Here is a 14869-nt window from a genome sequence, read left to right as displayed (position 1 = left end):
GTGACATCAAAAATCTATATTCGGAATGTGGATTTAGAACAGAATTCTGGGCCTGGGAGGAGGGGCTGTCTCTTTGGTTTCCGTTGCGCCTCCCAGATCAAGTTCTGTTTTCTCGTAGGGCACTTGGGCATGAAGCTTACGACCTTACTATCAGCAGCCCCTTAGGACTGCGTCCTCTGTTGACATGGGGTCACTCCCCACACCTCTTGAAAATTTAAACTCTGAGCACAACCTCACTCTTTCCGATAATGTGCCTGTCATAATTCTGGGCGATTTCAATCTGCATATTGACGACCATTCCAATCTTCTGGCCTCCCGATTTCCTTGACCTCTTCTTCTCTAATGATCTCCTTCTTTCTCAACTTCAGCTACTCATCCCCACAAATGGGCCCCTCACCCCCTACTCTAGACCTGGTCCTTGTCAGTGGCTGCTACCCTTCCATAATCTTAAGCATTTCCACTCTAGGACCACACCTCATATCGTCCCAGTGCGACATCTCCCACCAGACACTGCCTGTGTCTTACCATCTTTTCACCGTCTTCATACCCCACACGTCCTTACTTACCTCTTTATCCATCCTAGACTTTATAGTCGATCCTAACAGTCACTCGCTTTGCACACCCTTTACTCTCTGGAGCTCCTCTCATTTCTTTGTCTTCCTCTGGCAAAACCCCAGTCCTGGTAATTGGCAACTCTCTTCCTGCTCTGTGCCTGTTTTCTGATTCCTAAACTTGTCCGAAGGAAAATACCCAACTTTACTGCGTGGCCTTATTTTAAACTCATGAAGCACTAAACTTGAGCAGACCCACCAATTCTCTTTCCCTAATCTGTTAACTCTTATTTCATATCTTCTGTGTCCTCCAACTTTTAGTCCTTTTCCTCCTTCATCGTCTTCAGCTGATGACCTTAATTCCCTTTCACCGAGAAAATGGAAGCAACCAGAAGAGACCTTCCACATATTGCTTCCATCACTCCTACCAACCTACTGGTATCTGTATCTGTGTTCCATCTTGCATGAGCAACTGTTCATGTTCCCATCGAAGGCACATCTCTCCTCTTGGGCAGTAGGTCCCAGCACCCCACATCTCCTCAAGGAGATTACTCAAGCAATTTTACTCTAGCAATTTTAGAGAGGCTCTCTTCTTCATTGTCCGTTTATTTCCATCGGCACACAAACATGCTATGTTTCTCATAGTAAAATACTCCCCTCGATGCCAAGCTTCCCTCCAAATACTTTTCCATTTTTCTTATCGTCTCTATAGCAAAACTCCTTTAAAGATTTGTTCATATTTGTAGTCTCCGTGTCTGCTTCCCACGCTCTCCCATGAACCACTATAATTGGAGTTTTATCTACACCGTTGCACCAAAACGGCCAGTGTCTCCAATGATTTCCCTTTTGTCAAAGCAAATGGTCAGTTCTCAGTCCCTATCTCACTTGAAACAATTGATTATTTCCTCATTGAAACATCTGCATTTGGCTTCTGGTGTATCACCTCTCAAGCCTTCTCTGAACTCAGTGGACATTTGTGGTCTTCTTCTTCTTTGTTGTTGTTTGAAGATTTTATTTATTTACTTATTTCATGACAGAGTGTGAGCAGGGGGAGGAGTAGAGGGAGAGGGAGAGAGAATCTCAAGCTGACTCTGCACTGAGCACTGAGCCCAAGGTGAGGCTCAAGCCTGTGACCCTGAGATCATGACCTGAGCCGAAATTAAGGGTTGCATAATTAAGACTCAACTGACTGAGCCACCCAGGTGCCCCTGTCTTCTTTAATGGTTCTTCTTTACCTGCCTGACCTCCTAATTCTGCAGGGTCCCCAGAATTCTATCTAAAGACTCTTCTGTGCTCTGTCTACACCCCTCCCCAGATGATCTTGCCCAGTGTTAAAACTACATAGTATCAATAACAGCACTGTCCAAGAGGAATATGATGTGAACCACAAATATGAGTCATAGAGGTAATTTTGAATTTTCTAGTAGCCACATTATGAAGAGTAAAAAGAAATAGATTATTTTTAAGAATACATTTTGGAAAAAAAATACATTTTGGTTTTCTCAATATATCCAAAATAGTAACACTTTAGTGTATAATCAATATAAAATCATTGATGTTTTCCATTCTTTTTTCATACCAAGTCTTTGAAACCTAGAGTGCATTTTACTCTTAGAGCACATCTCAGTTTGACGTAGCTACATTTTAAGTGCTCAGTAGCCACACGTGGTTAGTGGCTACTGTTTTCTACAGCTTGGCTCTACATGGTGGACATTGGCTTTCACTGAGAGAGAAAGGAGTCACCGCCAAGTTCTGAGGTGGGAAACACCTTGACTTGAACTTATTTTTTAAAAGGTTACTCTGGCTGCTAGGTTGAAAAGAGACTAAGTGGGAGAGAAGAGGAAGCAGAGAGCCCGGGTGGGAGGGCTGCTGCAGGTGACAGAGAGGAGATAGTGGGGCGGTTATACTGTAAGAAATATAGCAAGTGGTTATATTTTGAGGATGGAATGAATAGGATTTCCAGATGGATTATCAAGAAAACAAGGAGGGATCCCTGAGTGGCGCAGCGGTTTGGCGCCTGCCTTTGGCCCAGGGCGCAATCCTGGAGACCCGGGATCGAATCCCACGTCGGGCTCCCGGTGCATGGAGCCTGCTTCTCCTTCTGCCTGTGTCTCTGCCTCTCTCTCTCTCTCTGTGTGACTATCATAAATTAAAAAAAAAAAAGAAAACAAGGAGTCCAGGGTGCTCCGGGGTTTTGATCCGGTGCCACCGTAAGAACTGGAAGAGTGGAGCTGCTTTTCTGGAGAGACAAGGATGTCAGTCAATGGAGCAGGTTTCAAGATGGCAGATCATAGACCAATTGGGATTTCTTAAGTTTGAATTTTCTGTTAGACAAATTAAAAAAAATAAATAGATAAAGACAGTTTTAGCTAGTGACATGTGTCATGGAGAAAAGAAAGAAGCCGTGGAGGGACTGGGGGAGTGCTCCTGAGACAGACTTGTCAGTAGAAGCACCTCAGGAAAGGGGCACTTAAACTAAGTCCTGGATGATGAAATGAGGCCAGCCACACAAACTCTAGAAGAGCATTAGGGTCAGAGGGCCCTACAAAGCTAAAAGCCCTGAGGCAGGAGCATCTGAAGAACAGAGAAGGACCAAGGTGTCTGTCCAGAGTTCAGCCAGCCAGCGCTTGCCCGTCACGATGAAGGAGTTTGGGTTCTATGGCCTGTGCCCTGGCTGGCATTTGGGAAGTTTTAAGATAGAAGTGGCATGATCTAATTTATGCATTAAAAAGAAAACTCTGGGGATCCCTGGGTGGCGCAGCGGTTTGGCGCCCCCCTTTGGCCCAGGGCGCGATCCTGGAGACCCGGGATCGAATCCCACGTCGGGCTCCCGGTGCATGGAGCCTGCTTCTCCCTCTGCCTGTGTCTCTGCCTCTCTCTCTCTCTCTGTGACTATCACAAATAAATAAAAATTAAAAAAAAAAAAGAAAACTCTGGCTCTTGAGTGGTGAATAGATTTTTATTATAATATAATGTATTATCGTTATTGTTGTTTTTATTATTCCAGGGGACAGAAGCAGAAGCAGGGAGAGCAATTAGAAGCTTTTGCAGTGACTGGGCAAGACATTCTGGTTCTTTCCATTACATGGTTCTACCTCTCTTTTTTCTTAAGCCTTCTCGAGTCCCAGGGACTTCTGGAGGACGTGAATGCGTATTCTCATCTCCATATTTTCTTGCCTGCCCAGCTATGCACCACTACCTCCTGCTCGCAGGAGGAGACTCAGTACATGTTGTTGAGTCAATTATAAGGCTCTTCTCATCAAGGCTCAGGAGCATTTTTTATATATTCGTCTTTCTTATATATGTTATTTTATCTGTCCCGTAATTAAGACTCAAACAATGTTGGGGTTGGGTAAGGCCTTGCTTCAGATAACTGGTTTACTGAGAGGGATCCTTGGATAGCCAGAGGCAAGAAGGAGCGTTTGGGCCTTGCTGGGGTGGAAAATAGGGAGAAGGCAGGGAAGGTGGAGCATGTTGAAAGAAGGAAGGCGGGTAGGGACCCAGCCTTGAGCATGCCAAGGACAGATTTGCCCTACTTTTTCATTTGGCCTCGGGCTGGCCCGCTTCCATTGATGGTGATGTGATCCCTCTGTGTGGGAATGGCTGAAATGGTTTGATCACCGTGGGACCATAATCCATCATGCAAATCCTTTATTAAGAAGATCTTTCTATTTGGCCTTGTACAAAGCCAAGTCTACAGGAATTTGCCATCCAGCATCAAAATTCTCTCTGTCGATACTGATGCTGCAAGTCCTAGCAAACACAGGACGGCAGGCTGAATTCAGACTTTCTGGCACTCCTCCTTTCCTGGCTGGGACAGATGTCCTCAGGGCTCGTCTCAGGCTGCCAGGGAGTTAAGTGCTGGGCTGGGTCTCTACATATGCTGGGCTTGAGTTTGGTTCTGTCCCAAAGGTCTGTGGACCAGAGGGATGACTTTTGGCACCAAGAAAGCAACCCAGGTGTCTGGCTGGTTTTCAGTCTCAAAAGCCTTGTTCCTTTCCTTCAAGTCATTGCTCATCCCTCAGAAGTTTCAAGGCCTTTAGATTAGTGATCTACACCCATAACTGGCGATCCACTGGACTCCCATCCTTGGCATCTGAACAGAGCCAACAGGGCCGGTTACAAAGTCATTGTTAATTACCGTGTGTAATCACATTACACCCAAGGTTGGAGACACTCTACTTTGTTGTTATTTTTTATCTGAAACATGTAATTTTTTTTTTAAAGCATGTCATTTTTGCTTTCTAATTAGGACATGGGGGTTTGGAGTGGCACCATTGTGTTGTTTTTTAATGATGCTGTTCCTGGGGAGGGAGGAGAGGAAAATATTTTCCTTTTTTCTATCAACAATTGTCATTTCTGCATTAAAAGGGTGGAAACTCAGTTCCTCCCTCATCCCCTTTAGGCAAAGAGTCCATGGCTGGAATTCACAAAGGTTGTTGATTTTGACTTAGGGTTGCCTTCCTTTGTTTTTCCCCTTTCCTGCTACCTAATACAATGGGCAAGTTCTTCTAGCCAACACTCCCTAAGGGTGGGGTAAGGAAGACAGCCCATTTCGGTTTTTTTATTTTTTTTTTTTTTTTAAGCTTTGGGTAATCTGCTCTTATATTCACCCAAATAAACCAGCTTGGTGGCACATTCTCCTCTGTCCTTGCATTTGAGTAGAACTTGAAGTTTAAATGGTGTCAGAATGAATCACATTACTTATATTCTAGTAACTAGCTGCAAAGCATCTCGGGGTTAAGCCCAGGAACCTATAAAGATGACATGCAGGTGGAGGGAACTGCTATCATATATTAGCCACTTCCCACTTTTGCTAAAAACTTGAACTTCTTACATACCACCCCATCCCCGTAGAGAGCTGATGTCCTTTCCTTGTAAGTAAAATGGGGCTAGTGAGAAAGACCTGGATTGCCACATGCCGCAGAATGACTGATGGTCAAATGAGATCATGGCTATGAAAGTGCTTTATCTCACAAACACAGGCTATGGTTATCCTTATTTCCTTATTGCTTTTATTAGCTAGCTACCTGGTATAGCCTATTTTGTGTGTCAAAGGTAGGAAGACTGCTGGTCCCGGTGAGTTGAAGACCCAGTTCCAAGCCCCAAGAAAATGACTGGAAATCGATCAATATAAGGGAATTTTCTTTTGGGTAGTTCATTCAGTTATTATGCATCTTATTTATATCATTTCCATTGGGATATAGGTTGAATTTGGCTGAAATAAAGGTAACATTATAAGTCTTTCAGTGACCAGGCATTTCTATCCAAATGGCCATCATGCAAAATTTGATTTCCCCTGATTTTCAATAAATGGAAGACAAGAGAATGTAATTCATTCTAATTATATACCAATAGGAATCCTAAGCATTGCCTTACAAATAGCTGCTTTTATGTCATAAAAGTGAGTTTTGAGGGGAAGAGCCTTGAGCCTTTTGGTATATTCTTTGTTTTCTCTATTTTATCCCTGTGAGGAAGGTGGATGAACCAAGGCATAAAGATGAGCATAAACTCTTCAAAGCCACAGAATTGTTGTCTGAGTTATGACAGCTCCTCACCTCCTTCTTTTTCATTTACATATTTTAAATGTTTTCTACAAGCTTTACAAAAAATAACTGAATATGTCTATGTTTATAATTTTCACACTGACTTTTAATTTATTTTATTTTTGGTTAGTGTTCACTCGAGGTTTCTGAGGGTTTAAAGCTGCCTGCTAAAAGCTGCTTTCTCTGTCCCCAAAGAATATTTAAACCATTTCTATGGAATCAGAATCTGCTAGCGAAGCCCATCTTCACACAGGAAAAAGCAAAAAAAGAAGTAATATCTGTTGAGGGTCTACGCCATGCTGGGTCTCACGGTAGGTTCTTTATACAGGCCGTTTTATCTAGTCTTTGTATCAATTCCACAAATTATATAAAATGGTCCTCATTTTACTGACAAGTAATTGAAGCTAGTGAGTCGCACCATCAGGATGTAAGCATACCTGTGCTATCTGTTCCAGTTTACAGCATTTACATTTTGAAACATTTAAACTTTCCAAAATTATAGTCAGGTCTCCTACGTTGACAAACTCCACTGCATTTGATTTTTTTTTTTTAATAATCCCCTCCATCTGTAAAGTAGGAAAGATTTAGTTATATTTTTAAAAAAACACATAAATCTGAAACAGTGCTGATACAAACACTTTATTAATAATTTGTGATCAAAATATGAAGAGAAAATAAAATATTAGTGTTCCCACATATGTCATTGTATGAAGATTTAACAGCTTTAATTATGACTTATACCAAATCCTCAATCTGTATTATATGGCTTTAATAGAGTATGCAATTAGTACCCATAATCGTTCGTTGAATTAAAGGGTTCTCTGGCTAGGAAGCTTTCCTGGGGGCCGGGGAGCTACCAGCGTGCACACTGACCAAAGCGCACGAAGTAGATATAGACCATCCTATGGCTTACAGCTTACATCACTGAAGCTCCGTGGTGCATATACCTGCCTTTTCACAGGTGGGAAGTTGTGACGTCGTAGCCCAAGGTGAGGCCCTGACAGGATTTAGAACTCCCTTATAGTTAGTGTTACCTTTTCCAGCCAAACCTGAGCCACTTGAAAATAGAATATGACTTTGAGCACCGTGTGATCACCTCCTAGTGGAAACTTGCCCACGGTACCCACGCCGAAGTGCTAAAGGACAGAAGAATAGATGGACCCTTTCCAATTTTCCCCCCCCCAGGGGAGAGGAGAACTATAATTTGCTGGACAAATTCTATGTGCCTGTCTTTACAAATGGCATTACCTGACTATATCTCATGACAGCTCTAAAAGGAGGATATAATTATCCGCTTTTTTTAGACAAGAAGTGCTTAAGTATCTTACCAAAAATCATGGGGAAGCTGAGATTCAGACCCAGGCCAGCTTGTTTTTCTCCTACCATAGCAATAGCTCCTCTTTGGGGAAACAATTCCTAGGATTTTTTTTTTTCATAGAAAAGTCATCAAATATAATAGAATGATTAGTTTTAAAAGTAATATAACAATAAAGATGTTTATACAAACCATTTCTAGTCAATTGTTGGACTTTTTGAAGTTCTGGGTAAATATTAGATAAGCCTTTTACAAATCCATTTTATTTCCTTTGGTCTGCCACCAGCTGGAGCTACTGTACAAAAACCATTCCCTTTAGAGTTCCAGGTGTAACTCTGGAATATGCAGCTGGGCTGCCTTTGACTGCAAACAGCTTGGAATAAACTGAAGAATTGAAGATTGAGAAATTCAGTGTCACGGAGGGCTAAGTAATTGGACTGGTCCCTTACTAGTTATGTGATTTAGGACAAGTTATTTTGACTTTGAGCCCTAGTTTAGTTAATTGTAAAATGGAGGTGACAGTACCAATCTTGTGGGCATCGTTGTGTGAGAATTAAAGGTTAGGAACTTGGTACAGAGCTTGCCACGCAGCACATGCTCCGTACCCGGTCATTCATATCACCGGTAATCATTATATTCATTTTGGCATCAGGACCACAGGCCAAGGTATGCTCACTGCATTGTAGTCACAATTTATATTATTACCCATTATAATGGAAAGTGCTCCGATTTGGGGTGGATGGTTTGGGTGGTGCCTGGTAGGGCACTATCATACTGCTGACTTTGAAAATGACCAGAGTAGTCTCTGTTTCAGGGCTTAGGATCACACCTGGACCGCGAGCTCATTGGTCATGTCAATCATTCAGTAAAGTTGGAACCCCAGGGAGTGGCAGGACCCAGAGAAGAACAAAGCGACAAGTTTCTCTTAGGCTAAAGGTACTAACTTCTCAGGCGAGCGCTTCAGTGTGGTGGGGGTAAGATTGGAGGCTCTCTGCTCAAGATCAAAGGAAAGGAGGCTGCTAAAGGGGTTTTGAGGTGGGTTGGATCCTTCTGGGCAAGAGCAGTGTTTCCCAATACGCGTTCTGTAGAATTCTTCTCTCCTGTGGATACAGTTTCCAGGGTCAAATAAGAATGGGAAATGCACCACGATGTATTTGTTTCCCACTTTAGGAAGTCACAATGCCTATGAGGCATTTAGGGCTCTACAAATACTGTGAGAATCAACCCTTCTCCTATTCATGCTTCATCATGGGTGATTCCTTAATTTTCCCCATTAAAAAAAAGTTTTTAAAAAGAGTTGGGGGTGCATACATATGTCAGCTTTGGAAATGAGTGAAACAGTAAAATGCTTACCTACAATACTTCGTTTATAAATGTAAATGACCATCGGTATTCTTAATGACATATTGTAGGAAAATATATAGTTAGAAGTTTGCTTTCTTGATCTCAAATTTCATAACTTTTTTTCTTACACTTTATGAGCAAGGCACCAATGTTTTCCTTATTTCTAGGATTGCTTTACTGTCATCTAACAGTTTTCTAGAGCACTTATCTTCTCACTAGTTTGAGGCACAGCACCTTTTATTTATTTATTTAATTTTAGATTTTATTTATTTATTCATGAGAGATCCAGAGAGAGAGGCAGAGACTCAGGCAGAGGGAGAAGCAGGCTCCTTGCAGGAAGCCTGATGTGGGACTCGATCCCAGTACCCCGGGGTCATGCCCGGAGCCAAAGGCAGATGCTCAACCGCTGAGCCACCCAGGCCTCCGAGGCACAGCACCTTTTAAATGCATATCCTCTGAAACAGTAAATGTTATTGCCAGTTTCAAGTACTCATTTGTATAACACCAGGATGTTGCTTTTTAAAAATATTCACCCTGCAGATATATATTTGTGATTGTTATGTTACATTATCTTTAAAACATATTTCTTAAAACAATTAAAATTGTAACATTATAATCCCAGGAATAATTACTAAGTTTTGTTAAATTTACTTGCCTTCTATTCAATGATTTTGTCAGGTAACTTCTATCAGTTAGACATCTCAAACCAGCATTGATTCAGTTAACAGGTCTATCCTAAGTAGCATACTGTTGTTAAAAACAAAACAATTATAAAAAAATTTTTAAAAAATTAAAGAAAAATAAAACAATTATAAGAGAGCCCAGTAATATATATATGACTGTGTAAGAACTAGAATATATAACAATTCTTTCTTTTCTGAGGGATAATTTTTTAAAAATGGTCATGTGTGTATATATATATATATATATATATATATATATATTTGTCTAATCTACTGTTCTGTGAGTGTGTGTGCGCACGTGTGCACCCATGCACACATGCTGAAATACCTATTTACGTTCTGGAAAACACTCTCTTGGCAATGATGGACTGTGGGGAGCTGTGGTCAGGAGGATTTCTGGTGAGAGCAGGCTGCTGGCAAGTGCTATCTTTGACAGACATTTATCTTTCATTTATGTTTTTTATCATTCTTTCATTTATCTCTTTCATTTTCATTTCTTTTCATTTTCTTGGTCATTTTCTTTTGGTTCTCCCTCAAAATTCAGGCAAGATTTTTAAAAAAATCATGGCTAACAACAAACACATGAAAAAATGCTCAACATTACTTGTCATCAGGGAAATAGCAAATCAACACTGCAATGAGATACCACCTCACACCAGTCAGAATGGCTAAAATCAACAAGTCAGAAGGAAACAAACGTTGGCGAGGATGCAGAGAAAGGGAGCCCTCGTGCACGGCTGCACCGGCTTGTGCAGCCACTCTGGGAAACAGTGTGGAGCTTCCTCAAAGAGTTAGAAATAGAGCTGCCCTATGACCCAGCAATTACACTACTAGGTTGTTTTTTGTTTTTTGTTTTTGTTTTTTTAAGATTTTATTTATTTGAGAGAATGAGCACAAGCAGGGGAAAGGGAAGAGGGAGAGGGAGAAGCAGGTTCCCCACTGAGCAGGAAGCCTGACTCAGGGCTTGATCCCAGGACCCTGAGACCATAACCTGGGCCAAAGGCAGATGCTTAACTGACTGAGTCACACAGGCACCCCTGCACTACCAGGTATTTATCTAAAGGATACAAACATAGTGATTCGAAGGGGCACATGTCCCCCAGTGTTCATAGCAGCAACGCCCACAATAGCCAAACTATGGAAAGAGCCCAGATGTCCATCAATAGATGAATGGATAAAAGAGATGTTTTATATATGTATATATATATATAATGGAATATTACTCAGCAATGTAAAAGAATAAAATCCTACCATTTGCAACAACATGGATGGAACTAGAGGTATCATGCTAAGTAAGTGAAATCAGTCAGTCAGAGAAAGACAAATACCATACGATCTCACTCATGTGGAATTTAAGAAACAAAACAGAGTAACACATAGAGGAAGGGAAGGAAAAATAAAATAAGATGAAAGCAGAGGGGGGCAAACCATGACTCTTAACTCTAGAAAACACACTGAGGGTCACTAGAGGGGAAGGGGGTGGGGGTAATGGGGTACCTGGGTGATGGGCGTTAGGGAGGGCACGTGATGGAATGAGCACTGGGTGTTGTATACAACTGATGAATCACTAAATTCTACCCCTGAACTAATAATACAGGATATGTTAACTAAATTCAATTTAAATAAAAATTTTTTTAAAGCTCATGGCTGGATCTGTCTTGTAACTTGAGGCAGTTGGCACAGAGCTTTAAGGGAGGAGGGCTGCTCCCCTAAGGTCAGGATGGCAGTGGGTGGGCAGTCAGGCTGCCCAAGGGCGCCCAGGGGAGAGTAAGGACCAGCAGCCCAGACTGGCCCCTCCGAGACTGCCCTCTCCTCCTGGCAGCCTCAACACCAGCTGCCCACTGCCACCTCCCTGGAGATCACGACAGGGTGCCCTCTGCAAACACTTACGTCCCAACCCGTGGGGGTGGACCCCAGGCATTGTTCCTTGGCAGACTCTTCCCTAGGCTTGAAAGGGTTAAAACCTTGAGGACAGCCATCGGTCCCCTCCTGCCATCCTCCCGAAAATTTGCAGAGCCGTGAGCTATTGGAACGAGAAGTTGGATCTGAACTGGGAAGGCGTCTCCTCCATTCCGTGTGTCCTCCCGCCCCCCAGTCAGTGCTAACGTAGAGCTAGACGCACAAAGCCTGGGCCCAGCCCTGCTGGAGAAGCTGCTCACTCTGGGCTGAATGGGATGTTACTGGTAACAGGCAGTCTCATTTGTGAATTGGAGAGCTGGGAGAGCACATTGGCCGGTGTCCCAGTCCCCTAGTTACATCTGTATCTCTGACAAGGGCCTGCAGTTGGGACCATGCTCCCCTGCGGGAGCACACTTCCTCCTTGTATCATTTCCTCTGATGGGAAGGAGAATCTGCACTGACCCTTTTTCTCAGCCATACGGTGCCTCCTGGTGACTTGCAAAGAGGACGAAAGAGAAAGAAGGAAGGGAAGACCAGAATCCTCCTCCTACGGAAGTGGCCGCTCCAGAGGGCACTTGGTCTGAGAGATAAAAGCCAGGCACACCAGTGAGGAGCAATAATAATAATACTTGGCAAGTGTAGGATGTGTTATCACTTTTAGGCCATCCATAGCTTTTCCTCTGGACATTCCAAAGATATTGATGGGACGAATATCAACAGCCTCATTTTTGGATAAAGAAACAACTGAGAGGTTGTGAAGATAAATCAGTTCCCTATAAGAACATGAACAAGGACAGAGGTAGGACCAGCGCCGGGATCTTCAGGAATTATCCACCCCACGAGGCCCAAGATCTGGCTACTTCCTAGAACAACCTGGGAAGATTGTAAAATCACACAATGACCCCAACTCATCTGTGAACTCTAATTCAGTAAGCTTAGGTTGGAGCTCAGGGAAGCTGTAATTTAATATAATTTCCCCATAGTTGTTCTCAATTTGGACTAAACTTTAGAATCATTAGGGATCTTAAAACAACAACAACAACAACAACAACAACAACAACACAACATTGTCCAGGGGGACCTGGTTGGTTTAGCTAGTAGAGTGTAGAGCACAAGACTCTTGATCTTGTGGAGATTACTTTAAAAAAACAGTCAAACAAACAAAACCCCCATTGTCCAGATTGTACCCCAGACCAATTAAGTCCGAATCTCTAGTGTTGGCAACCAGACATCAGGGTTTGTAGACAACCCCAGGGGCTTTCAGTATGCAACCAAAATTGAGAAGCACTGCTCTAGACCAGAACTTTCCAGAATTTCATCATGGCAAGTAGGGGAAGATGCACATAGGATTGGGAGTGAAAAGACCAAAATTCAAGTCCTGATTCTGCCCCTTGGGAAAAGCCACTTCATCTTTCTGAATCTCAGTTTCATATTTTATCAAATAAAGAAAATGAGAGTACTTACCTCTCAGGGGTGTTGTGAGGATGAGATGAGATAACACACGTGACATCACCAAATACCACGCAGTTATCACCAAGTTCCCGAAGAGCATCGTTGAAGAATGTATGGTCCTCCTCCAGACGCTTCTTTGTGTCTAAGCTTCCACCCTCAAGCTCGCACAGAGTTCTACTTCTAGGGCATGAAGCAGCACTCCAGAAGTTTCCACTAATGAAATAAGGTTTGGAAATGGGAGGTATGTCCTCAAGGCTCCTTTTTGCTGTGGCTATTGGTGCATTCATCCCTCTGCACACCGGAGTTATGAATCTGCCAGTTTGCTAAATGTCTACTCAGAAGGGCAATTTTGTTTTAATAATACAAGAACACTTCAGCTATTACTGTTCACCTTTCCCATTCCTCCATCTAGCTCTTTGAGTTCCCCTGAATGTGCCCCCAAGCACCTTTTGTTTACTCCCATTCAGCATATTAGGGAAGGTTCTAGTGTGTGTTTCTTATTCAGTAAATGCTGAGTGCACTGTAACCCCAGCCCACTGGAGAACAAATAAGCCACACTATAAACACCCACTCCCTGGCCTAACAATCTGTACTGGTTGGAAGGGAACCTTCTAATATTAGGAATTGTAGTGTGAGGATCATTTCATAACCACGAACACAGGCAAAAGCAGTCATGAGATTATGGATGACTCATTGTCAAAGGAACACTTGAATCATCTCGATCAACCCCCTGGATTGATCAAAACTTCTGCACCAAACATACTGTGCCTTTACTCTTCCACTTGATTGTTATTGCCAGTTTGTCTTGACCCCATCAGACCTATTTTTAAATCTCTCACAGTGCCCCCTCACCAAGTTAAAAAAAAAAATTTATTGCAAGTACCTTTCTCTCATTTCTTACATGTTTACTCGATCCTTTTTCAAACTAGACAGTGAGCTGAGGACTCAGATGGTATCTTCTTTATCTTAAAGCCATACCTGGTTCACAATAGGGGCTGGTACACACATATTATAGGCACCGTGAATCCTATGCTCTTTCCCAATGAAGGGGAGTTGTTTGTAACAAGCTAGGGAAACTAAGATAGGCTTTATGCCACTGTTTTAGGGTTCCATGAATCCAGACGTTCTATCATGATATGCATATTACATAGATATTTGGAGAGGAGAGAGGAAGGGGAAGGCAGAGTAAGGGAGGGAGGGGGAGGGGAGGCAAGAGGGGAGAGGGAGGGCGGAGCAAGGTAGAGCAGAAGAGCAAGAGAGAAGGGGAGAGAGAGTACCAGATGCTAGATACCACTCTAAGACTGGGGATGCAACAAGGAACAAAACAACCCAAAATACCTGCTCTCATGGAGTTCCTGTGTGTGTGTGTTGGAGGAACAGACACCACCACCAAAAAGTAAGTAATTACAATATAGCACTGCTAGATGGAGATAAATGTTATAAAGAGAAGTAAGTAGAGTAAGGGCATCGAGTACTACTTGGTGAGTTGGAGGGCTGTTGGAATTTCTTATTTTAGAGAAAGAGTGAGCAGGGGAGGGGCCGAGGGAGGGGGAGAGAGAAAGGATCCCAAGCAGGCTCCAATCCCAGTGTGGAGCCTGACACAGGGCTTGATCTCACAATCCTGAGATCATGACCTGAGCTGAAATCAGAAGTCAGATGCTTAACTGACTGAGCCACCCAGGTGCCCCTTGGGGGCTTTTGGAATCTTAAATGGAGTGGATAGGGGAGGCTTTGCTAAAAAGATGAAATTTGGGCAAGGATTTAAAGGAGGTAAAGTAGGGAGGCTTGAGGCTATTTGGCTGAAGAACATTCCAGGTGGAAAGAATGGAAAGTATAAGATCACTCAGGTGGAAGAGAACCTGAAGGGTCCCCAGAAAGGCATGGGGGTAGTGGATCTGGAGCAGAGCAGGTGCAGGAAGCACATAGGAGAAGAGATTATGGGGTGGGTCAGGGGGTAGGATGGGTGGCAGGGATGGACGAGCCCTGGAGGGACATTTTAAGCCATTGTCAAGACTGATTTTCACTTTGAGATGGGAAGCTGTTGGAGAACTTGATCTGACTGGTGTTTAAAAAAGTCAG

This window comes from Canis aureus, chromosome 23 (genome assembly GCF_053574225.1).
Source record: "Canis aureus isolate CA01 chromosome 23, VMU_Caureus_v.1.0, whole genome shotgun sequence".
NCBI classification, from domain to species: Eukaryota; Metazoa; Chordata; class Mammalia; order Carnivora; family Canidae; genus Canis; species Canis aureus.
The sequence above is the reverse complement of the archived record's forward strand: the minus strand, read 5'-3'. Positions refer to the sequence as shown.